Below are 11,467 nucleotides of genomic sequence, written 5' to 3'. Positions count from 1 at the left end.
TTTTGGGTTTTCCCCCTTCTTCTTTTTTTTTTTTTATTTTAATGAAAGTTTACAGAGACCTTGAATTTCCATTCATTCATTGTTGCACTTTTCTCCCTGCCCAGTTCGCTCTTCTCTTGGAAAAGTCTAAGCTCTTTCGATCCTAGCCCATTTCCTTGTCTTCACAAGCCCAGTCTGCAGTGCGAAAACACTTCTCCATCTTCCCCTGTTCATTGTTGTTTTGTTGTTGACAGTCGAGTTGCAACTGAACCATAGCTGACCCTCCTGCTGGTTTTCTGACCAGTTAATCGCACAGGAGGAAATTGTCCATGTTTCTCCTGAAGAGCAGCTGGCCGATTTGAACCACGTGCCTTTGGGGTCTCAGTGCAGCTTCTTACCACTAGGCCACCAGAGCTCCCATCTTATTGTCCATACTTTCTGCATAATCAACTCATTCGGCTCACCTTTTAGTCTCTCTGAGGGCATTCTTGGAGGCCACATTGGAGCCTAGCCCTCCTTTTAACGCCGCTAGTCTGAACAAGGCCCACGTATATAATAAAGGTTTATGAGCTAGATGGATAGCTGTGCTTAGAAGGAAACGCTGGTCTGGGGGAGCTGGACCCAAGGACAAGACAACTTCTAGAAGGATCTAGGAGAGTCCAGCTACAAAGGTGTTCCCTAAGGAAGACGCTAAGGCCATACTAGGTAGGGTTGAGAGGACAGGTCACAAATGGTCATGATCATGCTGTAGTCAGCACTTGGAGTTCCAGAGGAGGTTCCAATGGACATTCCAGGAACTCGGTAAGCAAAGGATTGGGATAGCTAAGTTCTGGAGAAGACGCTGTAGTGATAAAACTCTCAACGCTAACTCAAGTCAGGTGTTTGCACCTGCCTGTCGCTTCACAGGAGAGCATTATGGCAGGATGCTTCAGAACGATTTACAGCCTTGGGAACCTGATGAGACTGTTCTAGTCCGTTTAAATAATGTGGAACCAGCTTAATCGAAAGGAAAATTTAAAAGCTTCAGAATCGGGGCCTTACCCACAAGGAGGCGTCCAGGGCCAGAGAATCACTTTTCCAAGATCTAGGGTAGGAAAAAGGGGAGCAGATAAGACCCCATTTATTTATTCAACACGCATGAAACAGAAAACAGGCTTGAGGGACTTTCAGGCTTTATGTCACTGGGAGCCCTGGTGGCATAGGGGGCAAAAAATACACTTAGGTCACATCAGTAAGGACTCATTAGTCACGCTTCAGGAGAAGGATGTGGCCGGCTGCTTCTATCAACATTTACAACCTGGAAACTCTTACTGCCCCACAGGAATTGACTCGATGGAAACAGATTCAATTTGGGTTTTTTTTGCTTTTGAGGATGACATATGCCGTAAGGGGAGCTCTGGTGGCATAACCTTTAGCGAGTTTTGCTGCTGACCTAAAGGCCATTTGTCTCCAGCAGTTCGAATCCACCAGCAGCTAGATCTTCAAGAGAAAAACAGACCATCTCCTCCTCCCATGCAGCTTACAGCCTGGGAAACCAAGTGGCGTGTTAGCTGTGAGTCAGTTCTCACTTAACGGCAAAGAGTAAAGTCAGGGATAAGCCGTTATGCCACCTACTAACAGGGCAAGCCTCAGCTTGCTTGGGGACAAAAGTTTTAGCCACAGAGAAAGATGGGAGGTTTGTGACAATTAAATGCAACAAAGATGAGGGAAGAAGGGGGAGGCAGGAGTGTTTTCTGGACTCACCCTGGTCCAGGAAGGGTCTTGGTGTGAAGTGCTCAGGCCAGTGCCCACTTCTTCCCGTCTTCCTTCCTCCTCGACTTCCCCAGGAGAATCTAACTCAAGTCAGGTGTTTGACTTGATTCCTCACTGAGAGAATCCCATGTGGTGTATAAGAAACAATTACTGTATAGTGCCACTGTTGTAAAACAGGACTGACCTCGGGAGTGGAGGGTTTGGAGACTGAGAAAGATGGGATAAATTATGCATACTGCATTGAAACAGATGAGGGAGAGGAGAGAACTGTTTAAAAGGGATATATGATTAAGTATTATTGTCATGACAGGAGTCCAGAATGAAGGCTGCATAGTGGAGTGGACTTGGCAGGAGGGATTGTATAACAATGACAGAATTTTTCTTTTCCTTTTCAAGGAGAAGAATGAACTGGAGGGGAGGGGTGGTCAAGGAGAAAAGTGCAAAAATGAATGAATGGAAATCCAAAATCTCTGTACATTTTCATCACAATGAATACTGTTGTTGTTGTTGTTAAGTGCTGTCCAGTCGCAGGCAACTCATAGCGACCCTATGAAGGAGAGTCCTTGACGCCTGGGTGCCTTTCATCCTCTCTCCAGGTTCCTAGGGTTTCCAGAGGCAAACTATTATGGAAGTGGACGCCACTCCTCCTTCCACGCTTGTTTAATCGGGGAGCTCCACCCCACTCTCGGTCCACACTGGGTAGCCAACCATTAACGCATTTGACACATCCGTGTCACTACTAATAAAAATAAAACCACCCAACAGGGTGAGAGGGGACAGGAGTGTTGCGCTTGAGAGAATCAGGATAGTGCCTGATTCTCATCAAATACAGTAGGCTCTGGGCTGTCCTGGGGGATCTGCTTAATCACATGGAAGAAGCAGGCCTCTATCTGTTCACATTGGAAATTTCAGCAAGAAAGTAAAGCCTCAGAAGGTGCCCCATGGACAGAAATGTGTAACCAAACAGACCACTTCGGAATCCGAATGCTTCGCCCCCCTTTTGCTGGGCCCTTGTGGCTCTGCGCTGATTCTCAGAGGCCCCCCTGAAGCTGGACCAATTTGGTGTGATAATAGTCAAGCTTTGATCCCCGTGCTAACACCAGGCAAGGTCTGAACCCCAGAGGCGAGCGTACAAGCACATGGCTCTGAAGGTCTGCAGGGTTTGGCACGCCAACCGGCCTTCCCTCTGCTTGGTCACAGGGACCTCTGATCACCACCAGAAGATTTTCAAAGGTGGATAAGCTGATTAGGGCTCCCATGCCAGGCTTGGGCATCAAAGTGGCAGCTGACCATGCTGTACATTTAATATCTGATATTTTGATATGAATCTTTCTAACAGCCGTTAGGAGGCAGGGATTGAAGTTAAAGATTACTTGCAACATTCTTAATAATAATAATATTCACAAATACAATCATGTAAGTGACGATAACAATTGAACTTTTCTTAAGCATTTACTTGAAGCCAGGAAAATAGAGCATTTCTGTAACTAGTATTTATTATATCCATTTTGGAAATTGATTGACTAAACATTCTCAGAACCAGGCACTTATCCACATGCCTTATGCTAGTTCACACTGAAGAGTCAGGATTTAAGCCCAATTTATTTGCCTGTATTGTACCTGGGTGGAGCAGACAGTTAACATGCTAGGCAGTTAATGGAAAGATTGATGGTTCAATTCCACCCCAGAGCTCCATGGAAGGAAGTCCTAGAGAGCTGCTTCTGAAAAATCAATCACTGGAAAGGCTGTGGAGCACAGATTTACCCTGACACACAGCAGTTCACCATTGTTGTTGTTGTGGACCATTGAGTGAGAATAGACCTATAGCTGACCCTTCAGCATGTTTGTAAGAGACAATAAATTTCACGGGAGGAGGTTACCCAGCTTCCTCCTTGTACAGCAGCTGGTGGATTCGAACTGCATACTTACGCGGTGGCAGCACAATTCCTTACCACTAAGCCATCATAGGTAACTTCAGGTCACGATGAGTTAGAGTCAATGTGATGATAGCCGGTTTGTCTGGAGCCTGTGCGTTGAATTACCAAGCTATGTGACCACATTAGGTGAAAGAGAGAAAATATTCTGGTCACTTTACCGTTCTGGCATATGGCAGGCTCTGGGTCCACTGCTGTCAAAGAGAGACAATATTATCTGGTTTTAAAAGGGTTAAATGAAGAACCACACAGATATCACATTGTTTGGGTCCAGGTTCTTAGGGGATACTCAGTAAATGGCTGCTAGCCTCTTTCGTGACTTAGTCTATTACCTTAGTCTATTTCTGTAAAGGACCAGTTGTGTTGCTGACCAAAAGATCATGGGTTCAAACCCACTAGCTACAACAAGGGAGGCAAATGGACAGTTTCCTCTGAGAAATATTCGTAGAAGATTTACAGCTTTAAAAACATGATACGGAGTCTCAAAGAGTCCGAATAGCCTGGACGGTCGTGGGCAGTGCCAGTTAGTTTGACTTCCTGTGGATTTGAGAACATCCTCTAAAAATAGAAAATAAACCAGTGCCTTCCTGTAAAGGTCGCTCCTTAACCTCTGTGACTCTGGGATTTTGTGAACTTCACATTCACATGTATCCGCTGTCTTAATCGTTTCTGCCCTTCACCTTGCATGTTTCTGAGACTGGAAGTGAGTGTCGCCTTGCTCCTGGTCAGCGTCCTGGCTGCTGCTCGTGTTCAACCAATGGTTAGATTCTGGACCTTCTTCTTCAATATGTAACTGTTGCCCTGGCACATCGCTTAGTGATTCTCACAGGACGGGACCCATCTTTCCTCTTGCTGTTGTTGTTACGTGCCATCGAGGTGCTTGTGACTCATAGCGACCCTGTGGACAACAGCCCTGAACCCTGCTCTGTCCTGTGCCAATCGCACTGTCTCAGACACACCCACCCCAATTATCCCAGTCACTGAATCAATCCACCTCATAGAGGGCCTTCCCCTCCTGTGCTGTCCCTCCACCCTCCCAAGCATGATGTCCCTCTCTAAGGACCGGCCTCTCCTCACAACATGTCCAAAGTATGTTAGAGGGAGCCTCAGAATCCTTGCCTCCAAGGAACAGCCTGATTTAACCCTCTGAAGGCTGAACCTGTTTGTTTTCTTAGCTGTCCAAGGTACCCTCAATACTCTTCTCCAGCACCACAGCTCAAAGGCATCAATTCTCCTTCTATCCTCCTTAGTTATTGTCCAACTCTCTGACAAAAAACAAGTGACTGCAAAGACCATGGCCTGTATCAATGCACCTTAGTCTCCAGAGAGACACTATTGCTCTTTAGTACTTTGGAGAGGTCCCTAACAGCAGACTTTCCCATGGGAATACATCTTTTAATTTCCTGGCTGCTGGTGCCAAGAGTGTTGACTGTGGAGTCACGCAAACTAAAGCTGTGTACAATCTCAATCTCTTCACCATCCATCCTGATGCTGCCAATTGACTCAGTGGTGAGAATCTTTGTCTTCTTGACATTGAGCCTCAATCCATATTGGAGGCTGCAGTCCTTGACACTCTGCAGCAGGTGCTTCAGGTCCTCCTCAGTTTCAGCAAGCAGGGTTGTGTCATCTGCATAATGCAAGTTATTGATAAATCGTCCACCAATCCTGACACCACGTTTCTCATTTTTTGTGAAATAAAGCATGATTTCTGAACCTACCAATCAATAAGATCAGCTGCTTTCAGTTAATAAATGCTTAGTGATTTTCATATGACCAAAAAGCCATTTTCAGCCATGTGCTGACTATATCATAATGGGGGAGAAAGTTTGAGCAGAGCATATCCAAATTCTTTAAAATAATGAAAGACATTCAGGTGCTTTTGTTGGTTCAGTGTTTTTTTTTAAATTTTTAGTGTGTGTGTGTGTGTGTGTGTGTGTGTGTGTGTGTGTACCCTCGAATCAGATCTGATTGGTGCAGGAGGAGATTGCCCCTCCTTCTCCAGCGGAGCATATAGTCGATTTAAAACCGAGTGCCTTTGGGATTGCAGTGCAGCTTCTTGCCACTAGGCCACCAGAGCTCTCTCATCCAGATGTTTTAATGTGCTCTTTATTGTTGGTAGGTACCATTGAGACATGTACGACTCATAGTGACATAGTGACACTATGAACGATAGTTCTAAACCCTGCTCTATCCTGGACCATCATCTCTGGTATACTGGAGCCCATCGCAACAGTCAATCCGTATTGATACAGTCAATCCTCTATCAATCCATTGTATTGAGGGTCTTCCTCTCTTTCACTGACCCTCCTCCACTATCCAAGCGTGATGTGTGGTTGAGAACACTATATCTAGTACATAAAATGTGTACATTACTCTTAAGTTTTCTTACAAGTTTATTCAAGTAAAAGCGTGTCTTGCTTTCAGGGAGAAAATAGTCATTAAATTGTAGGACTTGGCTCCTTCCCAGTCATCCTCTGAGTCTACTTGAAAACATCTCAGGGTCCTCCCACCTGAGTCAGCCTCTTTCCCTCCGTGGCTCCTCGGTTCCCTGTACTTCTGGCTATTACTGTGTTCAGCTCTCGGTGTTATAAAGGGCCAGGCATGTGTCTGCATCCTCCTTCCGCCCACACTGGGAGCTTCTCCAAGCCGGGAAGCATGTCCTATTCATGCCTGAATCTCCAGGCCCACAGCTTGGTTGTCACCTGGGGAGCCTGCTGAATAAATGAACTAATAAGTGAATCCATACACCTTTGTCATCACTCGCCTCTGACAGAGGAAATTGAGTACCAACAATCCTCATTGATTAGGATGATTCTTTGTGGGGACACTTCCTCCTTCCTTCCCCCAGGCTCCTCCTGGTCAGGTCATGTGGCACTTCTCACATCGTTTTATCTGTGCACTTAATAAATGAAAACATGGCCACTGAGCAGAGCAACTGGTGAGTGGGGTCCCTGTGGGGTAGAGCAAGTGGTCCCAAGTCCGGTATTCTCTTTACCCAGTGGGGAGAGGGCTTCTCTGCCTGTTGGTACCCCTCCCAGTCTTATATGTCACTATCTTCCAAATGCAAAAAGTCTACTGCAACTTTGAATGATATTCTCCCTGACATCCAATTTAACAATTAACTATTTTTTTATTGTTATTTATTTTCCCCCTACCATGAGGCTCAGCTCCTGCTGGGACATCTTTGTGAGAGGGCAGTTTGCCAAGCATTAACTTGCCTGGCACAGGAGGCATTACTATACAGCTGATTCCATTTGAGTGAACATCATTCCTTTGGTCTTATTTGTTAGCTGTCATATGGCACTGAGATTGAGTTAACTGTTTGTGGTTCTGAGTTTGGTAGCTCGCCAGAGAGCAAGAAAATCCAGAATCTCTTCAAGGCTGTTAACACAGTTGGTCTAATCTAGGGGAGGATTTTTTTTTTTCTATAAAGGGCCAGATAGTAAATATTTCAGACTTTATGAGCCAGATGGTCTTAGTTGCTACTATTCAAGTATGTCATTGTAGCATGAGAGCCGTCAGAAACAATGTTTAAATTAAAAACTGGAACCATCTTCCAATAAAACTTTATTTACAAAAACAGGTGGCCGGCTCTATATGATCCCAAGGCGCATAGCTGTTGATCCCTGGTCTAGCCTAGTGGGAAGAATTTCTTCTGTGAAACAAGCTAACTTGGATACAGTCTGCTAAATTGGGCTGGAGGGACTGTGCCTGTCATGAAGCTGACTGAGAAAGAGTGCAAGCACTCAAAATATTGGTACAAACTTCACAAATGGAATCTCTATTTGGGGACCGTCTATTCAGCCTCGCCAGGCGTAATAATGTTCTTTTCCAGTCATTCTTGAAAGCTGATTACAGGAGACTCTAGATGTAGGAAAACACGGCTGTCACCATTCCGAAGAGGCCCTGGGTGGAGGAGACAGTTAAACGTTCAATCGTTTGGAAGGCTGGTATTTTTTTTTAAAAAATAAATAAAAATATTTACTTACAAAATTTGTATATATTGTGTTTTGCACTATCCTTCATTCACATTGTGTTTTGTACAATCATGCTCATTCCTTATATTTTATCAAATTCGTCAACACAGAAATATGCCCACCATTACCCTGTCTTCTCTGATCCCCACTTGATTGTTCCCATGTCCGTTACTCACCCCTCCCTCCATCCAACAAATTGTGCAACCCTGTGACATCCCCCTGCTCGTCCTCACCACTCAGGTCCTTCTATCCCCACCTTGGAGCCTCTTACATGTTTTATTAGTTATCCTTCTATTTCTACAGTAAAGGCCTCATACAGTAAAGGTCTCATACAGTATTTGTCCTTATAAGACTGAGTTAGTTCACTCATCATTTTTAAGGCATTTAGAAACCGCAGGAGAAAGACCTGGAGATTTGTTGTTTCTGAAAAGTCACAGCCTTGAAAACAGACCTTGAAAGAGTGGAGCACTCATCTACTCTGCATGTATGGGGTTGTTAATGGTGGCCTAATGACAAGAAGTTGTGCTTCAATGCTGAAGGTGTATGGTTCTAATCCACCAGCTGTTTGACAAGAGAAGCTGTTCCTCTCGAGCAATTAACTGCCTCTGAAATCCCACTGGAGGGTCAGCTCTGGGTCGGTTCTGACTCCATGGTACACAACAATAACATGAGTTCAAATTAACTTGACAGCAACAGACGATGCTTGTTCAATTACTACCATATTACAGAAAAGTTGACACTAAGCATACTCCTCGGAATTTAACTGGGAACAGGGGAAAAGGGACGATTCATGGTACATGTTAGAAAGGTAACAGCCCAGCCTTGGCCAAAAGATTTCGGGAAGAGGAGTATCAACCACTACAGAATTTGCCTCTTGGGCTGATCAAGGCAGCAGAGACTGGGGCCAACTGGAAGTCGTGGAGAAATTGTTGTAAAATGCCATTGAGCCAACTATGACTCATGGTAACCCCATAAACAACCAACATTAGCCTCTTCTGACACACATTCTGATCTTTTCTTGCTCCTCTGTATTTGTAATGACATCTTGCTTTCTTCATGAATGATCTCTTTTACGTCATCTCACAACTTATTCTTTGTGATCCTTAATCTTCAGTGCATCAAATCTATTTTTTAGGTAGTTTTTCTATTCAGGTGGGATAGACTCATGGCTATAGTTTGGTTCTCGTGGACTTGTTTTAATTTTCTTTAACATCCATTTGAACTTGTATGTAACTTCCATTTGAACTTGTATGTGAGTGTTGAATATAGCATGGACTGCTAGGAGAACAAACAGGTTTGTCCTGGAGAGGGTGAAGCCAGAATGCTCCTTGGAGTCAAGGATTCTGAACCTTCTTCTGACATACTTTGGGCCTGTTGCAAGGAGGGACTGATCCTTGGAGAGGGACATCATGTTTGGCAGAGTGGAGGGACCGCACAGGAGAGGAAGACCTTCGATGAGATGGATCGATTCTGTGAGTGGGAATGAGTGTGTTTGAGACGGCGAGGTTGGCACAGGATAGAACGGCGTTTAGGGCTCTTGTACATAGGGTCGCTATGAGTCGCAAGCGACTCGATGGCACATAACAACAACAACAACAATGAGTAATGATTGTCTGTTCCACCGTCAGCCCCTGGTCTGGTTTTGACTGTTCATAGTAGTTGTGCTGTGCTCTTCATGGTTCTGTGTTCTCTTGCTCTTTCTGTTCAATGATTCAATTCCGTTTCACAAGCTTTTAGCTGCCGTGGTTGCAGTGGCTGCTGCAGCTGCCCTCCTGGCTTCTCAGGCCATGCGACTAGCTGTTGAAGATGGTTGTGTTGTGCTGTTTACATTTCTGAGTTGCTCTCCTTATTAAATCTTGAAATGTAATCTATTCCCTCAGTGCTCAAAATCCTTCTACGTCTTATATTTTTAACCTGTGAGTTAAACAATTGTCTTTATATGAGAAGGAAGTATCAGTGGAAGACTCAAAGAAAAATGTTGGCAAGAGGTTTTTTATTTTCTTTTTTAAAAAATTAATTTTAATGAAAGTTTACAGAGACTTAGGGTTTCCAGTCACTCACTGTTGCAGTTTTCTCCCTGCCCACCCCACCTTCTCACCCCCCAATTTACTCTTCTCATTGAAATGTAAAAGAAAAACTCTTTCATTGTTATGCAATCCCTCCCTCCATGTCCACTCCACTATGCGTTCTCAATAACACGTCTAACTACAGTTTTTTTATTTTCTTAAAAAAAAAATCACTCATTCAAAATATCTGAATCCCCTAATAAATGCCAGACTAGTCTTTGCTGGGAGGAACTGAGCGGGAAAGGCAGGGTTTGTCCCGAGGGAGGGCTGAGGAGTTCCATTTATGGAGGTTTGGGTCTTCTGGGCAAGAAATCTTGCAGGGTACAAGGCAACAACTTCCAGGGAGTCTCAGCTGTGTTATTAATCCCCATCGAGTTGATTCCAACTCATGGTGGCCTATGTGTTACAGAGAGCAGCTCTATCTGTCTTCTTGACTGTAATCTTAATGGAAGTAGATTATGGGGTCTTATCTTCCATAGCACCCCTGTATGGGTTCAAACCGTCAACCTTTAGCAAGTGGCTTGCTTGCAGAAACTGAGAAGGACTTTGGGGTTTGCTGCAGAAAGTCAAGGACTGCAGTCTTCAATATGGATTGAAGGTCAACATCGAGAAAACAAAGATTCTCCCCATGGGGCCAATCGACAGCATCATGATAGGTAGTGAAGAGATTGAGGCTGTGAACAGCTTCAGCTTGCTTGGCTCCACAAACAACACTCTTGGTATCAGCAGCCAGGAAACAAAAGACAAATTCTATTGGGAAAGTCTGTAGTCAGGGATGTCTTCAGAGTACTGAAGAAGGACAGTGTCAGTCTAGAGACTGACGTGTGCCTGATCCAGGCCAGGGTCTTTGCAATTACTTGCTATCCATCAGAGACCTCGACAAGGACTAAGGATGATAGAAGAATTGATGCCTTTGAATTGTGGTGTTGGAGAAGAGTATTGGATATACCATGGACTGTTAAGAGAAGATACAGGTTTATCCTGGAGAGAGTGAAACCAGGTTGTTCCTGGGAGGCAAAAATTTTGAAACTCTATGTGATGTCCATAGGTTATAGAAGGAGAATTGATGCCTTTGAGCTGTGGTGCTGGAGAAGAGTATTGAGAATACCATGGACTGCTAAGAAAACAATCAGATTTGTCCTGGAAAGGGTTAAACCGGGTGGCTCCTTGGAGGCAAGGATTCTGAGGCTCCGTCTAACATACTTTGGACATGTTGTGAGGAGGGACCGGTCCCTGGAGAGGGATATCATGCTTGGGAGGGTGGAGGGACGGCACAGGAGGGGCAGGCCCTCTATAAGGTGGATTGATTCAGTGACTGGGATAATTGGGATGGGAGTGTCAGAGACAGTGCGATTGGCACAGGACCTAGCAGAGTTTAGGGCTGTTGTACATAGGGTCGCTATGAGTCGCAAGCGACTCAACGACACATAACAACAACAACAACATGTGATGTACTTTGGGCATGATGCCAGGAGAGACTAGTCCGTCATGCTTGGAAGGGTGAAGGGTCAGCACAAGAAAGGAAGACCTGGATGAAATGCCTTGACTCAATGACTGGGGGTATTGAGGGTAGGTGAGAGAAACAGTGAGATCGGCTCAAGATAGAGCAGGTTTCAGAGCTGTGAGGGGTCACTGTGAATTGCGGGTGATTTGACGGCACACAACAACAACAAGAACATGGGAAATTGTAACCAGGTTGCTTCTTTGAAGCAAGGATGGCAAAAATTGGTCTCACATACTTTGAGCATGTTGTTAGGTG

The sequence above is a fragment of the Elephantulus edwardii genome, unplaced genomic scaffold (assembly GCF_000299155.1).
Source record: "Elephantulus edwardii isolate Elephantulus edwardi_28Jun2011 unplaced genomic scaffold, EleEdw1.0 scaffold00027, whole genome shotgun sequence".
NCBI classification, from domain to species: Eukaryota; Metazoa; Chordata; class Mammalia; order Macroscelidea; family Macroscelididae; genus Elephantulus; species Elephantulus edwardii.
This window is presented reverse-complemented; position numbering follows the sequence as displayed.